This window comes from Hyperolius riggenbachi, chromosome 5 (genome assembly GCF_040937935.1).
Source record: "Hyperolius riggenbachi isolate aHypRig1 chromosome 5, aHypRig1.pri, whole genome shotgun sequence".
NCBI classification, from domain to species: Eukaryota; Metazoa; Chordata; class Amphibia; order Anura; family Hyperoliidae; genus Hyperolius; species Hyperolius riggenbachi.
Genome location: NC_090650.1, coordinates 18653472 through 18675478, shown reverse-complemented (window position 1 = coordinate 18675478; position 22007 = coordinate 18653472). Strand labels below are relative to the sequence as shown.

The 22007-nt window shown below is 46.5% G+C and overlaps 1 protein-coding gene and 1 long non-coding RNA gene across 5 annotated transcripts in view; one reads left to right on the top strand and one right to left on the bottom strand.

The window, feature by feature from the left end:
* The window catches only part of VIPR1 (vasoactive intestinal peptide receptor 1), a 370245-nt gene that overhangs the window by 194409 nt on the left and 153829 nt on the right, over positions 1–22007 (bottom strand). The gene's annotated exons all lie outside the window — the stretch shown is intronic.
* The window catches only part of LOC137517998 (uncharacterized), a 180016-nt gene that overhangs the window by 10419 nt on the left and 147590 nt on the right, over positions 1–22007 (top strand). Inside the window, exon 2 of the long non-coding RNA XR_011020725.1 lies at positions 21579–21698. This is a non-coding gene — a long non-coding RNA (uncharacterized lncRNA). The remainder of the gene's footprint in view (positions 1–21578; positions 21699–22007) is intronic.

The following is a 22007-nucleotide window of genomic DNA, read 5'->3' as shown; positions in this document are numbered from 1 at the left end:
GCTATCCCAAACCCCCCTAAGGTCCCCCTGCACTCTGCAATCCCTCACAAATCACAGCCACGCTGCTGACAAACAGCTTGTCAGAGCTGGCTGTGTTTATCTCTATAGTGTCAGTCTGCTGCTCTCCCCGCCTCCTGCAGAACTCCAGTCCCCGCCTGCATCCCTTCCCTCCCTGCTGATTGGAGGGAAGGGACGGGGGCAGGGACCGGAGCTATGCAGGAGGTGGGGGAGCAGCTGAGACTGACACTACAGATGTAAACACAACCTCACAGCACGGCTGTGATTTATGAGGGATTGCAGAGTGCAGGGGGACCTTAGGGGGGTTTGGGATAGCAACAGAGGCTGGGCTGTATAGGCAGATCCAGCCTCTGTATGCAGATAACATTCTTTAAACACACCTCGGGTTCTCTTTAACAGCTGGAGAGCCAAGTTTGCAGATCGCCGTACTAACCGTTATGATCTTTGAGGGCTGGAACCCACTAGGAGTCGCAGCAGCACTTTAAAATCGCAGCAGCGCTGTGTGCAGCGACTCCTAGGGCAACTGCTCTTGCGTTTCACCGCAGTTTTGAGTCGCTGCACAGTAGAGTTTCTAATTAGTGGGTTTTTTTTCTTCAATAAACTTTATTGTACTTATCAGGTGTCCCTATGTCCAGCTTCCATCCGTAGTCCCTCCCTCAAGGAAGAAGTCATAGGTGCTTTTGTGGAACCAATCAGAGAAGCACCTGTGACCTCTTCTGCTAGGGGCGGGGCTATGGACAGAAGCCGGACATCGGGAGACACCAGGTAAGTATAATAAAGTTTATATAAAATTCTAATCGCTCTGCCCTCGAATCGCTGCAAAATCAATTTTCAAAGTGATTTTGCAGCTCTAGTGTACACAGTGCTCAAAATGCTGCAAGTCCTGTGATTGCTGCACAGGTAAACTGAGAACCAATGTTATTCAACTGGCTAGTGCATGTTTGAATGTGTTTCCCCCATGCAGATAAAAACAGACAGCAGTGAAGCACTGGGAGCATTTTCTCTATCAATTACATTAGCACATGTGGTGTGCAGAAAAAGCACACAGAAAACTGACTGAAGAGTCTGCTCCCAGCTTCAGCTTATCACACTCACTCTGTCCATCTCTGATGGAGCAAAACTGACTCTGCAGACTCCTCCAGCATCACTACAGTACACAGCACTTGGGGAGGGGTAGAGAGGCTGGGGGCGGGGTTCTGCAGACTCCTCCAGCATCACTACAGTACACAGCACTTGGGGAGGGGTAGAGAGGCTGGGGGCGGGGTTCTGCAGACTCCTCCAGCATCACTACAGTACACAGCACTTGGGGAGGGGTAGAGAGGCTGGGGGCGGGGTTCTGCAGACTCCTCCAGCATCACTACAGTACACAGCACTTGAGGAGGGGCAGAGAGGCTGGGGGCTGGGCCCTGTATAGGGACTGTCTACAAAATCTTTGTCTACAAAACTTTTGTATGAGTCCTTATCAGTGGCTGAGCAGATGCAGTCATTAGAACAATTATGCAGAAAGCTTTTTCTCTCTGTGCCATTAGTTGTCAGTCTCTCAGAACAGGGGAAAGTAACTTCTTCCCCCATGGGGCCCCCTGCTGCTTCTGGGCCCCTCTGCAGCTCCATCCCTTGCAGGGTCTGTTGTTACGCCCCTGCACTAGTGGGTTCAGCCCCATTTAGATACATTGGCAAAGCGTTTCTGGGAATCGGCGACGATTGACGGTGATACCAAAACGCCGCCAAAAACACCCTAGTGGATCCCAGCCCAGAATGAAATTAAAAATTTGCAGTGTTTGCAGCATATGCTGGTTTGGTGCTCTCTCTTTTTTTTTGTTGTTGTTGTTACGTTACCAGCGCTAGAACCTGCAATATTGATCATATCATTTATGATTGTTTTTGCTAGTGTTTGCACAATGTTCTGCACGCACCTTAGGTTGTCCCTCTGTGCGCTGAGCACATGCAGACTATTTTTGAGCTGCATGTGGCAGGAGGCTGCCAACGCTGCCCCCGAGATGCCCTCTGTGCCATTTCCCCGCTTTGATTCGTCTTTGAACTCGTTAAATCGTCAGCACAGCCCCGGATCAGAAGCTGGCTCAGGGGACTGGATGCTGATTTAAGGAGTGTAATTAAATAGAGTTTGGGCAAAACCGCCGTCCTGATACCTGTCTGCGCGCGCTGCAGCCGGCGGTGGAACCCCAGGGATCCGGAATCTCAGCGCCGCTAACATTACTTTGTAGATAATTGCTGACTGCAAAGAGCCTTATAGAGTTATGACACCGTAAGCAGCAAATGCCACCCTGGCTCTGTGTTGTGCCGCCGCTGTATATCTGCAGAGCCCCACATGGAGGTGGACAAAATATTTAACACTGCCGAGTCCATTTCAAATCTTATCCTTAACCACCATAGCGGTATGGACGAGCTCAGCTAGTCCATTACCGCCAGAGGGTGCCGCTCAGGCCCTGCTGGGCCGATTATGACCAAATAAAAAGCAGCACACGCAGCCGCCACTTTGCCAGCCGCGTGTGCTGCCTGATCGCCGCCGCTCTGCGGCGATCCGCCGCGAGCAGTGGCGAAAGAGGGTCCCCCCAGCCGCCTGAGCCCTGCGCAGCCGGAACAAATAGTTCCGGCCAGCGCTAAGGGCTGGATCGGAGGCGGCTGACGTCAGGACGTCGGCTGACGTCCATGACGTCACTCCGCTCGTCGCCATGGCGACAAAGTAAGCAAAACACGGAAGGCCGCTCATTGCGGCTCTCAGTGAAAGTAGAGCGAGAGGGGTGGGAAGAGGCGGCTATCAGCAGGGATTGACGCGAGTAGAGGTAGAGCCACAGCCCTAAGCTCTGCCTCAACCAGGAAGCGCTCCCCGTTTTTTGCCCCGGGGATTTGGGGGTTATAAAACCCTCGTTCTGCCACGGGAATGCGGTGTTTTAGCACTGGCCATATTCCTTAAAGGGGAACTGAAGAGAGAGGTATATGGCGGCTGCCATGTTTATTTCCTTTTAAGCAATACCAGTTGCCTGGCAGCCCTGCTGATCCTTTGCCTCTAAATACTATTAGCCATAGCCCCTGAACAAGCATGCAGCACTTCAAAGTCAGATCTGACAAGACTAGCTGCATGCTTGTTTCTGGTGTTATTCAGATACTACTGCAGAGAAATAGACCAGCAGGGCTGCCAGGCAAATGGTATTGATTAAAAGGAAATAAATATGGCAGCCTCTGTATACCTCTTACTTCAGTTCCCCTTTAAAGAGACTCTGTAACAAAATTTTCAGCCTTATTTCTTCTATCCTATAAGTTCCTAAACCTGTTCTAATGTGGTCTGTCTTACTGCAGCCTTTCCTAGTTACACAGTGGCTGTATCATCTCTGTTATATAATCTAATTTTCTTTCCTCTGACGGCTTTGTCGGGCTCAGGCACTCAGGCAGGAATGTGCTGCACTGCTTGTGATAGGATAGAAGCTATATACACCCTCTCCATGCCCCCTGCTGGCTCTGTATGAGTCACAGACTGAGATCCTCTCAGCCTATCACATGCTGTTAGCAGCCATGTCTTTTGTTTGTAAACACTGCCTAAAACTGGCAATTACAAGCCAGGATCACAGCAGGGAGTGGCAGAAACAGCACAGAGGGGCCCAGGAGAACATAATGAATAGAATGGTATGCCTTTTATTGTAAGAATTTTAGAGTACAGATTCTCTTTAAAGGGAAGGTCCAAGCAAAAAAAAAAAATGAGTTTCACTTACCTGGGGCTTCTACCAGCCCCATGCAGCCATCCTGTGCCCTCGTAGTCACTCACTGCTGCTCCAGTCCCCCGCTGGCAGCTTTCTGACCTCGGAGGTCAGGGCCGAATTGCGTACATTTTTACACATTACCGCTAGTGCAGAAACATTAACACGTACATTTTTACGCGTTAGTGGTGCGTTAGTGGTGCAACACGTAAATTTTTGTTCCTGCACTAGCTGGAATGCGTAAAAATGTATGCAATGTGGCCCTGACCTCTGAGGTCAGAAAGCTGCCAGCGGGGGACTGGAGCAGCAGTGAGTGACTACGAGGGCACAGGATGGCTGCATGGGGCTGGTAGAAGCCCCAGGTAAGTGAAACTCATTTTTTTTTTTTGCTTGGACCTTCCCTTTAAGCTAAATACCAGGTAAAAACAAGTTTTTAAAGTGGCTTCTGACTCTCTTTAAAGGGAACCCGAGCTGAGAGGGATATGGAGGCTGCCATATTTATTTCCTTTTAAAAAATACCAGTTGCCTGGCAGTCCTACTGATCATGTGTGTCTTATATTTTTAACCACACACCCTGAACAAGCATGCAGCAGATCAGGTAATCTGACTCAGCTGACTGGTTTTACTGGATTAGCCATATGCTTGTTCCAGGGTTTTGACTCTACGTATGCCAAAAGATCAACAGGGCTGCCAGGCAATGTGCATTGTTTATCCCTCTCACCTCGGTTTCCCTTTTAGGTGTACTCGAGGCAGACAGGTGATTACTGAGAAGTCTGGGATCTTTGATTTGGTTTTATTGGTATTTTTTCTTTTATTTGCAAAATATGTATTTGTGGAACTTGCTGATGCGTAACTCATGTCACAATGTTTTCTTAAGTATAAATTAAAAAACAACAACAAAAAAACAGCAAAAATTTTAATAAAAATACGCCTGGCAAAAAAAGGTTTCTGTTTTCATCTTTTTCCCCTTTATTCCATCATTTGGAGAGGCTGGAGAGGAGGAGCGGAGATAAAAAATAGTCCCATTACAGTATTTATTGGTTTAATAAGAATGTCAGGCTACTATAATGAGGTTGAAGGGAGTAATTATATAATTGCTGTGCACACGGGGATGATGGTTCCAGAACAGACAGCGGAATGTTATTGTGTCACCGTTACATAATTCCTTTTCTAAACAGATGATACAGCAGAATGTTATCGCGTTCCAGATACCACAGGAGGCCTCCGAACCGCTCACAACAAAAAACTGTATCAGAGCTTCAGTGAAACCAGCTGATAGGCCGACTAACAGAGCTTCAGTGCAACCAGCTGATTGGCCAACTATCAGAGTTTCAGTGCAACCAGGTGATTGGCCAACTATCAGAGTTTCGGTGAAACCAGCTGATTGGCTGACTAACAGAGCTTCAGTGCAACCAGCTGATTGGCCGACTAACAGAGCTTCAGTGCAACCAGGTGATTGGCCAACTATCAGAGCTTTGGTGAAACCAGCTGATTGGCTGACTATCAGAGCTTCAGTGCAACCAGCTGATTGGCCGACTAACAGAGCCTCAGTGAAACGAGTTGATTGGCTGACTAGCAGAGCTTCAGTGCAACCAGCTGATTTGCCGACTATCAGCCCTTCAGTGCAACCAGTTGAATGGCCAACTATTAGAGCTGCGATGAAACCAGTTGATTGGCCAACTATCAGAGCTTCAGTGCAACCAGCTGATTGGCCGACTAACAGAGCTTCAGAGCAACCAGCTGATTGGCCGACTATCAGAGCTTCAGTGAAACTAGCTGATTGGCTGACTAGCAGAGCTTCAGTGCAACCAGCTGATTGGCTGACTAACACAGCCTCAGTGAAACAAGCTGATTGGCAGACAAGAGGTCTTTAGAATTTCACTCCTTGCCAATGATAATGGACCTTCACCTCCCCCCCCCCTCCCCTCAGCACTCAAATACTTCAGGAGAACCTTGCTGCACTTGAGGTCCCAGACTTTCTCACAAATAGATCCCAGGCTGGTAAGCTAGGCTCTATCCACTCACAACCAAGAATCACCAACACAGGGGCCCCTCCAGGCCACAGTTTTTATTCTCCCTATACACAAATATCTGCAGATCCACGGTAGACGCTGTCAAAGTGATCAAGTTCGCCGATGACAACACCATAGTTGGCCTCATCACCAACGATGATGAGCGGTAGAGCTGCCACCAGGTTGAGAGAATTTGCCACTGGTGCAGAGAGAATGGTCCAGTCCTCAATACTGCAAAAACTGTGGAGATGGTTGTAGGCTTTAGGAAGCAGGCACCCCACCCACTTCCAATCTGTATCGAAGGCACAGAGGTTGATATAGTTCCCTGTGCATGCCTCTTGGCCACTACCATCTGCAAGGACCTGACATGGAGAACCAACACCACCTCCACTCAGAGAAAAACCCAGCAGAAGCTATTCTTCATCCACCAACTGAAGAAGTTAGGTATGTCCCAGAAACTCTTGACTAGTTTCTACTCGTCCACCATAGAATCTGTCCTCTGTGCATCATTCCTGGTCTGGTACGCTGGATCCTCTGCCAGTGACAAGCTTAAACTACAGAGGGTCATCAGATCAGCGGAGAGGATAATTGAGAAACCACTTCCCCCCTCTACACTATAAGACTGCGTTCCAGAGCATTGAGGATCGCCAACGATCCCTCACATCCCGGCTCTCACTTCTTCAGTCGGCTTCGTTCATTCCGGAGGTTTCGGACCATTGCCACCAGGTCCTCAAGGCACAGGAACAGCTTCTTCCCCTCAGCTGTCAACTCTCTGAACTCCCTCACTCCCCCACGATGATCATTCATTTCTACAAGCCGATTTCTGATAATACTTGACCACACCTGATGCACCCTGTACAAATCTGTGGCAATCTCTATATTGAGATAGTCCATGCAGAAAACTTGTTTGTTTGGTTTTTTTTGTTCTTCTATTGCACCATATTGTAGTTTGTTTTGTTGTATTTTATTGTTCTGTATTGTGTAGTACTGTATTGTTGTATCATACTGTGTTGCCGCTTTTTAGCCCTGTGTATGCCAAGCCCAATTCCGGGAACGAACCCTGTCGTGCTTGGCCAAATAAAAGATTATGATTCTATAAAGGAAGCTCAAATAGTAATCTTCCTGTGCTACCCCTGCTGAGGCAAGATATAGTGGAGATTGCCCCTAGACAGTAATGCAGAACTGTGTTTGTTTTAGGCCTGCATTCTCAGTGGTGTGTTGAGGCATAATGCTCCTGTTGTGTCTGATTACGCTGCCTGTGGATTTGCGCTGCCCCGCATGCGCAGTAGGAGACTGTGCGGCCACATTTCCTACAGAATGATGCAGCTGGTGGTAAAATACTAAATATCTCCGCTCCCACACCTCTTACACTCCCCAAATTTTCAGGGTAGGGAGGGAACCCCTAGAATGACCTCTATGCCAAATTGCAGCCCTTCGAGCCCCGCTGGTTCCCGAGATACATTTCTCTAATCTATCTCCTGAACCAGCGGGTCTCGGGGGCTGCAATTTGGTATAGAGGTAGTTCTGGGGGTTCCCTCCCTACCCTGAAAATTTGGGGAGTGTAAGAGGTGTGGAAGTGAAGATATTTCGTATTTTATCTCCAGCAGCATCATTTACTTCACACTGAGCATGCGTGCTACTCAGTGTGGAAGGGGAGCTTCCGGGCAGCGCAATCAGACATTACACCCCCTTTGTAACGCGGCTTTCCACGCTGCAATGCACTAGCTATGTGACACTCACGGTGCGGCTGGTGCGGTTTAATGGTATGCGGCATCCCAACGCACTGGGGTTAGGTGTCAGGAAGTGGGGTTGTAGTTTTCAGCACCACGGGGGTGGTCTTAGGGTTAGGCACCACGGGGTGGTTTAGGTGTAGGCAATGGCAGAGGGAGGCTTCTGTGTGGTTGGGTTTAGTTGTAGTAAAATATCAGTAATATTTACCAATGTTTTACTATTCTCATCATTACAACTGTATCTATTTCTTTGTTTTCATTGTTATAGATGATGTTTTGCAATTTCGGCTTCACCATGTGCTCTTTTTAATACCTTTATTTTAACATATTTATTATTCTGAGATAAAGATGAAGAACTGATAAAAACATTGTCATAGAAAATATTTTAGACGCCCTTTTTTCCCTGGCGCCCTTATTTAAAGGATCGCTTTCGCGAAAATCTTACATTTTAAAAACCATGTTAACCTATACAAATAAGAAGTATGTTTCTTTCGGAGTTAAATGAGCCATAAATTACTTTTCTCCTATGTTGCTGTCACTTACAGTAGGTAGTAGAAATCTGACAATACCGACAGGTTTTGGACTCGTCCATCTCTTCATAGGGGGGTTCTTAGGGTTTTCTTTATTTATAAAAGTACTTAGTGAATGGCATTTGCTCCGTCCAACTGACAAAAAAAAGTGTACGGTGAGCAGGGAGGCTGGCCAGAATCATTGTATAATTTTTTTTCAGGGAATGTTTTTATAAAGAATAAAGGCCATGCTGAGAATCCCCCATGAAGAGATGGACTAGCCCAAAACCTGTCGGTAATAGTGTGGGTGGCGTGCGTTTTATTGTCCACATGACGCCATTATCTGTGCCTGATGAGATTTGTGTGTAGGATATACAGCTCTGTGATATTGCAGCTTTATGATGTGGCTAAATATAGCTGAGTCTATCACATGCTGTATATCCTGTGTGACAGCCACACGTTCACGCGTTTCCAGCTATACCATCGGCAGTACTGGTTCTCGGCATTGAAGCAGAAATCCCAGCACACCTACTGCTTGACTTGTTAGCCGAATCTTGGCTCTGCCTGCTCAGTAAGCCAGCACCTATTCAGTAGGAGACCTTTGGCAAGACTCCCTAACACTGCTACTGCCTATAGAGCGCTCCCTAGTGGCTGCAGCTCTGGCGCTTTGAGTCCGCCAGGAGAAAAGTGCGATATAAATGTTATTTGTCTTGTCTTATTGTTTTTTTCTCATTTTCTGTCTTCAGGACTACAGGGTTTACACATTCAAGTCAAAAAACTCCAGAGGGGGGGGGGGGGGGGGGGGTCCAAGGAACAAGAAGTGAGGAAAAATATTCCTCATGGATGTTGTCACAAACGATTTGTGAAGAAACACAATCAATCGGTTTTCTGATTGTGTTTCACGTTTCCAATTTAGATTGCATGTCTAGGGACTGCACAGAGAAAAAGCTGGAGTCTGTCTTTTCATGAGACTACAGCTGTTACCCTGAGCTGACATTGTTTGTCTTTACTAAAGGGAAGTTTCTTTTGTTACCTGTAATTAGACCACTAGCAGCCAGGTGTGATCTCTGCCAGCAAATGGTCTCCTTTAATGACAGAGGAAGCCTGTCCCAGCAAACTCAGCAGGACAGCAGACAGCCAGGCTCCACTGTGGGCATATCTAAAATAACTGTATGGTATGATTTTTGCCATTTTAAGAGACACCATACTTACCGACAGGAATGAAAATGTCATGTGATTCCTATCGTCCTGCTGGGGTAAGCCACAACCAAGTTATTAAACTTCTTAGTAACAGATTGTCATACAATTCATGTCTAGTATCAATGGGATCTATATTCTTTGGGGATTGTGGATTTGCTATTATTATTTGTGTGCGATGAACGTGAGTTGAGATGAGAAAATGTCATATGTTTTGGACTTAAGCTTTGCACCAAAATAAACTCCCAGGGGGCTGACTCTGTTCTGCCTTTAAGAGCTGAGTCCTATATAAGCCAAGGACTGAGATCTGATAACAGTCCTCCCTTGTGTAACATCACCTGATCAGAGCCAGCCAGAGGACCAGGTGGCCGCCATTTTGACTGAACTTTTGAAACAAAGGATCCTTCCGTTTTGTTTGGATTTCCACCCAAAGGATATAATTTTTCCGAAACTCTAAATATTCATTTTCTTTTGTTTTTTCCTTTTTTTTTTTAATCTGGGCTACTCTTTCTCGATAATTGTTACTTTTAATAATGTTCTGCATATATTTATTTTTTATATTGTACTTTCAATAAAATACTTTAAAGTCATTTTCTCAGCTGCAAACATGATTTACGCCATGCAGAAAGGATCCTAGCCTTTCTGAAGATTCGCTACCCTGAAGTATTGCATTTATTAGCCAGAGCAGAGTGTTTAATCCTTTTCATTCGCAGGTTGAGAATAGTCAGAAGGTTTCTATCAGCCTTGTACCTGAAATATTGTGTAGTAAAGTGTTTGTGTCACTTGCACGCTTCCTCTTAAGCTCAACACACACCATACAATCTTGGTTGTACAGATTTACCAAATCTATGTAGTATAAGGGCCAACAGATTGAAAATACCTTGTATAATTGATTGGATAAGCTCTTATACTACATGAAAGTGGTAAGATTGAACAACCAAGATTGTATGGTGTGTGTTGAGCCTTAGCCTGTCTGCTGCCCAATTCCAGTAATTTCAGCACATCGATTGCATTCAAGCGGTTGGACAGTCTGTGGGTTGAAATAGCTTGGAAGGCATTTCACGGTCCGGCCACTAGGGGGCGTGTGTGTTCTGGGCTTAAAGCCTGGTACACACTTTCAATTATGATTGGCCAATCACTGACCAATTTTACCACCTCTGTGTAGTATGAGAGCTTGCCTACGCAATCATAGTATTCAATATGGCCTCATATTACATGGAGGTGGTAGAATTGTCCAATTATTGGCCAATCAACATTGAAGGTGTGTACGAAGCTTTAGAGTATACATTAGTCCTGCTTAGCCTCTTTCCCTGCTGCTACATGACAGCTTCTGGTCCGTCTTGTCCCCTAATGACGTTGAGGCCCTGACTAACATTGCCAGCCTCTCCACAGTAACAATGACCACACATTTTACATAATCCTAATTTTGCATCGTAATTTGCAATTATGATGTGAAGCTATAATGCAAAATTTTGGAAAAAAATTGTAATTAATTTTGTTTGTAAATATCATCAGGAACTGTAAATTTGCAATTGCGAGTCGACTTTCGTGGTTAATAGAAAAGCCACCTTACATGTGATCATTACCAAACTTGCTATGTATGTTAAGGGGAGTCGTGGGAAGAAGGCAATTTTTTGTTCAAAAAGACCTTGTAGTTTTTGAGAAAATCTTGGTAAACTCAGTAAAATGACATTTTGTTGTGCTGTTAGTTTCTCACTCAGGACACAACTAAAATGTTAGTACATCATGCTCTTATAATATCTCATGTGGACTATTGTAATGAACTGATTTGTGGACCACCAACTAACAGATGGGCCCCGCTTCAATCTGTACTGAACTCAGCTGCTCGTCTCATTCATCTCTATTTCCGCTCTTCCTCTGCTGCTCCTCTCTGTAAAGCTCTTCACTGGCTGCCAATTAACCAGAGGATCCAGTTCAATCTCTTCACCCTAACCTACGAAGCTCCCCACAATCTCTCTCCCCTGTACATCTCCTTACTGGTTTCCAGATACCAACCCAATCGCAATCTCAGGTCTGCACACGACCTTTTATTGTCCTCCTCTAGAATTACCTCCTTGCATTCACGTATACAAGACTTTACACGTGCTTCACCCCTCCTCTGGAATCCTCTGCCACATCACATCCGTCACTCTCCAACCTCTGATATCTTTAAACGCTCCCTCAAAACTCACCTTTTCCAACAGGTGTATGCTCTACAATAGGCCAGCTCCCCTTTTAACCTCTTGCCAAGTTGTATTCTTACTAGATAACCTAAAACACACTGCCTCCAGGTACGATTACTGCCCCACCTCATGTTTCCCCCTATTCTTGTAGATTGTAAGCACACAAGGGCAGGGATCTCTCACCTTTCTGTGTCCTGGAATTTGTTACACATTTATTCATATTAATTTTGTCACTGTAATGACCAAATATGTATTTTATATGGATTCTGTATTTTGTTACCAATTCTGTATATTGCTGTACACCATTGTCTGTATTATTTTGTACTGCATGTTTGTTTCTTACTTTGTACAACACCACAGAATATGTTGGTGCTTTATAAATAAATAATAATAGTAATAGTGTAAAAACCTACGAGGGTCTTAAAGCGGATCAGAGATGAAAAACTAACTATAACAGGTAACTTGTCTATATATCTTATCTAAAGTTTAGATGGTTTACACAGCAAATCTAGCTGCAAACAGCTTCAAAAGAATATGATTATTTCTTCCTGTGATACAATGAGGGCAGCCATGTTCTGTTTGTCACGTTGTCACAGGCTAAGGGCTGGAGATGCTATCAGCTTGCCTGTGTGTAAATTCAGTCTCCTCTCCTCCTCCCCTCTGCCTCTGAAATCTCTGGCTAGTAACACCTCCCCCTCCTCCTGCCCAGACTGAGCTCCCATGAGCCCTTGCTACTGTCTGAAAATGCCAAGGCTCTCTGAAAAGCTGTGGGCAAGGCTTGTTTAGTTTATAGGGAATTAAGAGTATTAAAACAAAAACAAAAAAGTATTTGGCTTGAGGAATGCCCTATAAACTATATGAAAGGAACACAATTTTGCAATGAGTAAAAGTCTCTCGGATCCACTTTAAATTATTTTATGTATTGTTTGTTTCCACCTTGTCTTGCTGTCCTTGAATAGAGAGATCAGAAGACGTGAAGTTTCCCCAGTAAGATGAACCGCGTGATCCTGCTGGCCGTCTTTTCATGTTTCCATCTGGCTGATGAATGGCGGTGTCCCGCCGTGTGTGCGGTCTGGCTGCCGCGAAGCCCATCGCTTATTACGTACAGCTGGAAGCCTCTGGTGCTGTGTCACTAAGTGCTGATGGATTGGGCGGAGGATTTCCTAAGGTGACCTTAATCAAGAAAAAATATCCAGAGAGGCAACAAATGGTTCTGCGGAACGGAAACGTTTATTGCTTAATTGAGGTTCATGGAGATAAATAATCAGACTTGAATTCCTCCGCAGGCCGGACTCTCATTGATCCTTCCTGTTTACAATGTATGGCTTTGTTTACTATCATTACTATCAAAGGACCACTATTGCGACAACATTTAAGTGTATAAGAAGTACATTTCTCACAGATTAAAATGCACTGTAAATTACTTTTTTTCTTATATTGCTGCCGCTTACAGTAAGCAGTAATAAATAACAGATCTGACAGGTTTTGGACTAATCCCTTTCGTGATGGAGGATTCTCAGTATTTCCTTTATTCTTTACAAAAGCACTCCCAAGAAGGTATCTAAACAAAGATGCCAGTTGACCTGCCTACTTGCTGCACACTTTTCTGGTAGTTGGACGGAGCAACTGCGATTCAGAGAGTACTTTTGTAAATAGAGAAAAACTCTGAAAATCCCCCATGAGGAGATCAACTAGTCCAAAACCTTTTAAGTCTGTTAGATTCTTACAACCTGTGTCATACTTTGTCCAAGGGACTGAACTTACAGTATATTGTACAATCAAGTGGTGTAAGTGGCCCACTTATCAAAGACAACTTTATTGGTAAACACTATAAGAGCATATGTGCTGTGTGACTTTGAGCACTCTTTTCCTTCTCTCAGGGGGAGGGAGGTACCACTAGACCAACTGGGATGTTGCATAGGGATACCACTAGTATCACTAGTGCACCACCCCCTCAAACAAAAATGGTTTGATTTGTCTGTAAATAGTCAGCACTGGTTGTCAAATACCGCAGGGTACACCAGTGATGGTTCCTGGCATGTGGCCTTCCTGGTGGTGGTGGCCTCCACTTGAGGGTTTTAACCTCAGAGGAGCCTTTTCCATGTTGGGCTGGAGAGCCCCATGCTCTCTAGCGCCCTCCCTTGGTGGGCCTCTTCCCTTACGGTAAAAATCTGCAGGAAGAATGGAAGTTTTTTTGTGAAAAGTTGGCAACAGCATAAACTCAATCATAGGACTAAAATCCATTGTACATAGCCATATGGCTGGGAGGGGGAGGGACCTGCCCCATGTGACATGACCTCTACATGCTCCGGCTCATACTGTCTGCAGTGTGTAGATAATTGGATGATTGCCCATCTCGCCATACAGCACACGGTGGGTGACATCTGAACTCTACATCTCCCCAATGAGGGGGTCGCTGGCTCGTACTCTGGGGGAGTCTCCTTACACACTCGGGTGAAGCAGTATAATGAAGCATAGACGAGAGACACGGACCGCACGCACCATTACACCCTTCCGCTCAACCTCACCTCGCACGGGCTATAGGAGCTCATTAGAGAGATTCATTTTCTATACGTCAAGTCGCAAATCGTCCATAACATCTGACATGTAACACCGAGAAGGCAAAAACTGCCAAAAGAAGAGATAAAAAATAAACGGGTTCAAAACTGGTATAATAACAACTAAAGGAGAACTCTAGCCTAGAGTGACTTCCTCAATTAAAGCAAACCAGAAACGGGGGGGAAAAAGTATGATATAATGAATTGTATGTGTAGTGCAGATGGTGAATAGAACATTAATAGCAAAGAAAAGAGTCTCATATCTTTATTTTCTGTTCTAAAGCTTTTTTTTTTAATAACATTGCATCATACTGTAACAGTTGCAGTTTAGAATCCACACTCTGTCTTTTAAGCTGTAAAACAACGCAGAAGTTATGACCCTTTGAACTTTCCTGCAGTAAAACCTTATTTCACTGTTTCTTGGCTGTTTAAAGTGAATGGGAACCGCATTTAAAAAAATGAGACAGATACTTACCCAAGGAGAGGGAAGGCTCTGGGTCCTATAGAGCCTTCCGGCTCCTCTCCTGGTCCTGTCATTCCAGTGCTGGCTCGCCCGGTAGCAGTATTTGACTAAATTAGTCAAATACTGCTTTACCCGGCCGAAGGAGGCTTCAGAAGTCTTCAGGGAGCCCGAGTGCTCCTGAAGAAGGGCAGCCCTGTACTGCGCTTGCGCAAGCACGCTCACGTGTGTGCAGTATGGGAGGACACGGCTCCCGAAGACTTCCAAATACCCTTTCGGTGGGGGATTGAAACGGGGGGGGGGAGCCAGCACAGGATAGGGAGCACCGAGAGAGGAGACGGAAGGCTGTATAGGACCCAGAGTCTTCCCTCTCCTTAGGTAAGTATTTGCTTCATTTTTAAAAAAATGCAGTTCCCATTCACTTTAAGTGCTTCAGAAAAGAGGACTGTATTTGACCTCAGTGGAGATAAGTAGTGAAGTTTTTTTTACAGGTGTAAAACCGGCCTCAAACAACCAGAGGGATTTGGATAATGAAGCGAAGTGACACCTTTTGCTCCTGGAGCCTTTGTTGTATGTTAGTGGGGGAGGGGCGTGTCGGGGGTGTAGATGGAGGCGTGGCAGAAAGATGTGGATTGGAAAATATCCCAGTGCTCTCTAGGTGATAATATGATAATAATGATAATGAATTGATAAAACAGACACGATGATGGATTTACACTGCTCAGTGATAATGAGCCGCACGCAGGTAATATATTTATCTTTCTGTAACTTGACACACAACACACTAAGCTTATCACATGCAGAAGCTGATAAATAGGTTCGCTGGTGTATCGGAAAAGTAAATTAAAACTTTGATCCTAGGTTGGGATATGTAAAGTGACTCTTTACACTCAACATTCACTGCGTCTCATTCCTGTAGTCTTAAAGGACACCTGAAGTGACTTATGAAATAAAGAGGAGATACTTCCCCCCCCAGAAAATGTCCATGAACTGCTAACTCACTGCACACCCACCCCATCCCATGTCCCCTATTTACCCTGCTTTGGCAATGCCTGTATTGAACCTTGGTCACTCCAATAAAGCTATCTTTGATTTGATTTGATTTGATACTTACCTAGATAGTGGCAAACCTCTCGACAGTTCAGAGACTTCCTGACGCCTCCTACAGCCAGAGACTTCCTGACGCCTCCTACAGCCAGAGACCTCCTGATTCCTCCTACAGCCAGAGACTTCCTGACTCCTTCTACAGCCAGATACTTCCTGACTCCTCCTACAGCCAGAGACTTCCTGACGCCTCCTACAGCCAGAAACTTCCTGACGCCTCCTACAGCCAGAGACTTCCTGACTCCTCCTACAGCCAGAGACTTCCTGACTCCTCCTACAGCCAGAGACATCCTGACTCCTCCTAAAGCCAGAGACTTCCTGAGTCCTCCTACAGCCAGAGACTTCCTGACGCCTCCTACAGCCAGAAACTTCCTGACGCCTCCTACAGCCAGAAACTTCCTGACGCCTCCTACAGCCAGGGACTTCCTGACGCTTCCTACAGCCAGAGACTTCCTGACTCCTCCTCCTACAGCCAGAGACTTCCTGACTCCTCCTATAGCCAGATACTTCCTGACTCCTCCTACAGCCAGAGACTTCCTGACGCCTCCTATAGCCAGAGACTTCCTGACGCCTCCTACAGCCAGAGACTTCCTGACGCCTCCTGCAGCCAGAGACTTCCTGATGCCTCCTACAGCCAGAAACTTCCTGACGCCTCCTACAGCCAGATACTTCCTGACGTCTCCTATAGCCAGAGACTTCCTGACTCCTCCTACAGCCAGGGACTTCCTGACGCTTCCTACAGCCAGAGACTTCCTGACTCCTCCTCCTACAGCCAGAGACTTCCTGACTCCTCCTATAGCCAGATACTTCCTGACTCCTCCTACAGCCAGAGACTTCCTGACGCCTCCTATAGCCAGAGACTTCCTGACGCCTCCTACAGCCAGAGACTTCCTGACGCCTCCTGCAGCCAGAGACTTCCTGACGCCTCCTACAGCCAGAGACTTCCTGACGCCTCCTATAGCCAGAGACTTCCTGACGCCTCCTACAGTCAGAGACTTCCTGACTCCTCCTACAGCCAGAGACTTCCTGACTCCTCCTACAGCCAGAGACTTCCTGACTCCTCCTACAGCCAGAGACTTCCTGACTCCTACTAAAGCCAGAGATTTTCTGAGTCTTCCTACAGCCAGAGACTTCCTGACGCCTCCTACAGCCAGATACTTCCTGACTCCTCCTACAGCCAGAGACTTCCTGACGCCTCCTATAGCCAGAGACTTCCTGACTCCTCCTACAGCCAGAGACTTCCTGACACTTCCTACAGCCAGAGACTTCCTGACTCCTCCTCCTACAGCCAGAGACTTCCTGACTCCTCCTATAGCCAGATACTTCCTGACAGGGACGGAGCAAGACCAAGTTGCGCCAGGGGCAAGGTCAGGTTTTGGCGCCTAAAGGTCTGGTTTTGGCGCCTAAACTGCCATTCATTTTGCCGCCTTTTTAAGAATTCAACAAACTGCGCCTGGGGCAAGATACCCGCTCGCCCCCCCCCTAGATCCGTCCCTGCTTTCTGACTCCTCCTACAGCCAGAGACTTCCTGACGCCTCCTATAGCCAGAGACTTCCTGACGCCTCCTACAGCCAGAGACTTCCTGACGCCTCCTGCAGCCAGAGACTTCCTGACGCCTCCTACAGTCAGAGACTTCCTGACTCCTCCTACAGCCAGAGACTTCCTGACTCCTCCTACAGCCAGAGACTTCCTGACTCCTCCTACAGCCAGAGACTGCCTGACTCCTCCTACAGCCAGAGACTGCCTGACTCCTCCTACAGCCAGAGACTTCCTGACTCCTACTAAAGCCAGAGATTTCCTCAGTCTTCCTACAGCCAGAGACTTCCTGACTCCTCCTACAGCCAGAGACTTCCTGACTCCTCCTACAGCCAGAGACTTCCTGACTCCTCCTACAGCCAGAGACTTCCTGACGCCTCCTACAGCCAGAGACTTCCTGACGCCTCCTACAGTCAGAGACTTCCTGACTCCTCCTACAGCCAGAGACTTCCTGACTCCTCCTACAGCCAGAGACTTCCTGACGCCTCCTACAGCCAGAGACTTCCTGACGCCTCCTACAGCCAGAGACTTCCTGACTCCTCCTCCTACAGCCAGAGACTTCCTGACTCCTCCTATAGCCAGATACTTCCTGACAGGGACGGAGCAAGACCAAGTTGCGCCAGGGGCAAGGTCAGGTTTTGGCGCCTAAAGGTCTGGTTTTGGCGCCTAAACTGCCATTCATTTTGCCGCCTTTTTAAGAATTCAACAAACTGCGCCTGGGGCAAGATACCCGCTCGCCCCCCCCTAGATCCGTCCCTGCTTCCTGACTCCTCCTACAGCCAGAGACTTCCTGACGCCTCCTATAGCCAGAGACTTCCTGACGCCTCCTACAGCCAGAGACTTCCTGACGCCTCCTGCAGCCAGAGACTTCCTGACGCCTCCTACAGTCAGAGACTTCCTGACTCCTCCTACAGCCAGAGACTTCCTGACTCCTCCTACAGCCAGAGACTTCCTGACTCCTCCTACAGCCAGAGACTGCCTGACTCCTCCTACAGCCAGAGACTGCCTGACTCCTCCTACAGCCAGAGACTTCCTGACTCCTACTAAAGCCAGAGATTTCCTCAGTCTTCCTACAGCCAGAGACTTCCTGACTCCTCCTACAGCCAGAGACTTCCTGACTCCTCCTACAGCCAGAGACTTCCTGACTCCTCCTACAGCCAGAGACTTCCTGACGCCTCCTACAGCCAGAGACTTCCTGACGCCTCCTACAGTCAGAGACTTCCTGACTCCTCCTACAGCCAGAGACTTCCTGACTCCTCCTACAGCCAGAGACTTCCTGACGCCTCCTACAGCCAGAGACTTCCTGACGCCTCCTACAGCCAGAGACTTCCTGACTCCTCCTACAGCCAGAGACTTCCTGACTCCTCCTACAGCCAGAGACTTCCTGACGCCTCCTACAGCCAGAGACTTCCTGACGCCTCCTACAGTCAGAGACTTCCTGACTCCTCCTACAGCCAGAGACTTCCTGACTCCTCCTACAGCCAGAGACTTCCTGACTCCTCCTACAGCCAGAGACTGCCTGACTCCTCCTACAGCCAGAGACTTCCTGACTCCTACTAAAGCCAGAGATTTCCTGAGTCTTCCTACAGCCAGAGACTTCCTGACTCCTCCTACAGCCAGATACTTCCTGACTCCTCCTACAGCCAGAGTTTTCCTGACTTCTCCTACAGCCAGAGACTTCCTGACTCCTCCTACAGCCAGAGACTTCCTGACTCCGCCTACAGCCAGATTCTTCCTGACTCCGCCTATAGCCAGAGACTTCCTGACTCCTCCTACAGCCAGAGACTTCCTGACTCCTCCTACAGCCAGAGACTTCCTGACTCCTCCTACAGCCAGAGACTTCCTGACTCCTCCTACAGCCAGAGACTTCCTGACTCCTCCTACAGCCAGAGACTTCCTGACTCCTCCTAAAGCCAGAGACCTCCTGCCTCCTCCTACAGCCCATGGAAAAATCCCCAGGTCCCTCTATACCTATTCAACAAAACTTCCCATTCTGTTGTTTAGGGGGCTCACTATGGGTCTCCAAGAGAGATTGTAGAGCGGGCTTTGGCATGGGTGGGGGGCTTGTTAGGGTAAGGTATGGGTAGAGGGCCAGATAGGGTTAGGCTTCGGTGGGGGGCTGATTAGGGTGAGGCATCAGTGAAGGGATGTCTCCTGTGAGCTTGTATGAGAATAGGATTAGGTTTAGTGTTAAACATCACCAGATGTTGTTGTGTGGGTCTCAGGGTTAGGGAGGGAGAGAGAGAGAGAGAGAGAGATTAGTTAGAGGGAAAAAAAGATTAAGAAAACTGGCTTTAAGTTATTTACAGGCTTTATATTTTAAGAGCCATACAATAAACATAATTAAAAGATGTTTACAGATGTGTACAGAGGACATGGGAATCCCGGAGTCCCTCTTTAAATACTGTGTTGCGCATTCTGTACCCCATCCATCTTACAAGCTGTAGATCTGCGCCCGGGCGGCGTACTGTTTGTGTATATTCGCTGGTGCCAAGCACGAGGGAACGACGGAAAAGTCATTACTCACCAGCTATCTGCAGCATGAGTGTGAGATACTATGGAATATTTGCTTTGAAGTGGACTCTGCTTTGAAGCATTATTAATGCCAGAAAATGGTGATTCCCACCAATGATTTCCAAGGGGAAGAAAGATCTGGACAAATATACACAGCCGTAGTCAGTAAGCCAGTACAAAGGCAGCATGGTCATGACTGCAGAGTTTGGGGTTTGCTGGTCCACCAGCTCATCATAGGAGGCCTACAGGGAATATCCCGAGGATGTAAAAAAACATATCTTGCATTGGACCTTTTTTTCACTCAAGACACAATTAAATCTTAGTACATGCTCGCATATTGTCTTGCCTGGACTACTGTAACATACTACTTGGTGGACTACCAACCAACTAACAGACTGGCCCCACTTCAATCTGTACTGAACTCGGCTGCTCTTCTTAGTCATCTCTCTTCTCGCTCTTCCTCTGCTGCTCCTCTCTGTCAACTCTCTGTCAACCTATCCCTAACCTACAAAGCTCTCCACAATCTCTCTCCCCTGTACATCTCCTCACCAGTTTCCAGATACCAACCCAATCGCCATCTCAGATCTGTGCCTTCTATTCTCCTCCTCTAGAATTACCTCCTCGCACTCATGTAGACAAGAGTTCACACGTGCTTCACCCTTCCTTTGGAATGCCCTTGCACAACATATTAATCACTCTCCAACCTTTGATAAATTTAAACACTCTCTCAAAACTCACATTTTATGTCAGCATACACTCTACCTTAGACCATTGACACTGAACTCAAAGATAGGACCTTCCCACTCCTCTATACTCATCTACAGGAGTACCCCTAACTTTGAAGGTCACGTAACCAACAGTTGCCTCCAAACAGCCTCTCAAAGAGAGGAATCTCCTCCAATTTGAAAAAAAGTAATATTTTATTTATAAGGCAACTTCTACACTGAGTGGCTACAAAAAATACACAACACCCCTTATTTTAAAGTAAACATGTCCAACAGTGACAAAGAGCGACCTAAAAACGCAGAGTTGCTTATATAAGGAACGCTCAGCTTCGGACAATGTAGTTATCATGGAAGTTAACGACAAAATGGGAAAGATGCAAGATTTGACCTTGAACCTTGAACGAGGCATAATCCTCCGGTGCAAGAAGAGCTGGTGAGACGATGACTCTTTTAGGATTTTTTTGCTCAACATTATCTCAGGTGTTTAGACTTTAGAGTGGCAGTTTAGGAAAAAAAACTTCAAGCGATAAGGACTATTCTGGTCAGAAAAGGCTGGTGAACGAGAGGTGAAAGGCAAGTAGCTTGCATAGTCCTCAGCAACAGAAGGGCAACAACACGACAAATTACAGCTGAATGAAATGCAGGTGCATCACAAAGCATATCCCAAAGACGGACTTTGCAAAGGATGGGCTTTAGCAGCAGGAGATCATCAAGAGTGCCTTTCGTATCACAGAAAAATAGGAAAAGACGTCTGTTGTGGGCCCTTGCCACTGTGCTTGATCAGTCTCAAACTGGTTTTAAGAACATCAATCAGAGTTCAACCTGCTTCCATGGCCAGCTCACTCTCCCGACCTCAACCCTATTGAGAATTAGTGGGATGAAGTCGAAAACTCACTTCAAAGCTTGGAAACGCCACCATCCAATCTGACCCAACTTAGAGCTGCCACTATGTCAGCATGGGCCAACATTCCTTAGTAACGGTATCAGAATCTTGTTGAGTGCAGGCCAAGTAGAGTATCGGTTGTGATCAGAGCTAAAGGTGAACCAACGGGTTTTTAGAGGGTGTTTTTAATTCTTTGGCCACTCAGTGTTCATGGTTCAAAAGGGGTCACTTTTTCAAGACTCACTACCACCAATACACCTCTTAATGGGAGAGGGTGTTGGTACACTTCTCCAGCAGTACTCCTGCCAACCAATCTTCCACAATTCAGGTAGGATGAGGAACGGTCCATTTCTGACTTTTTTCTTCATCTGGCTACAGTTTTGCTTTAATGGACATGATTTTTTTTTTTTTTTACCATAATTACTCTTAATAATTATAGGTTATCAGATGCCATCCCCAGAAAGGGTCATAACAGGAGACTAGTGATGGATGATCATTATTTGGTGATGGGAAAATGACGTAAAGCCAGTTGGTGGATACTCAAAGTCTTCTACATCTCGTAAGTTGACCACCTTTTCTCTAATGTCATGTGTGACTTCAGTGATCAAGGCTTAATATCTTTTTTTGCCACATTGGTGACAGGTCTACTTTAAAGTGGATACGAGATAAACTTTTACTCATTGCATATTTGTGTTCCTTTCATATAGTTTATAGGGCATTCCTCAAGCCAAATACTTCTTTTGTTTTGTTTTAATATTATAATTCCCTATGAACTAAACAAGCCTCACCCATAGCTCCTTTTGTGCCTCGGCACTGTAGCAAGGGCTTATGGGAGCTCAGTCTGGGCAGGAGGAGGAGGTTACTAGCC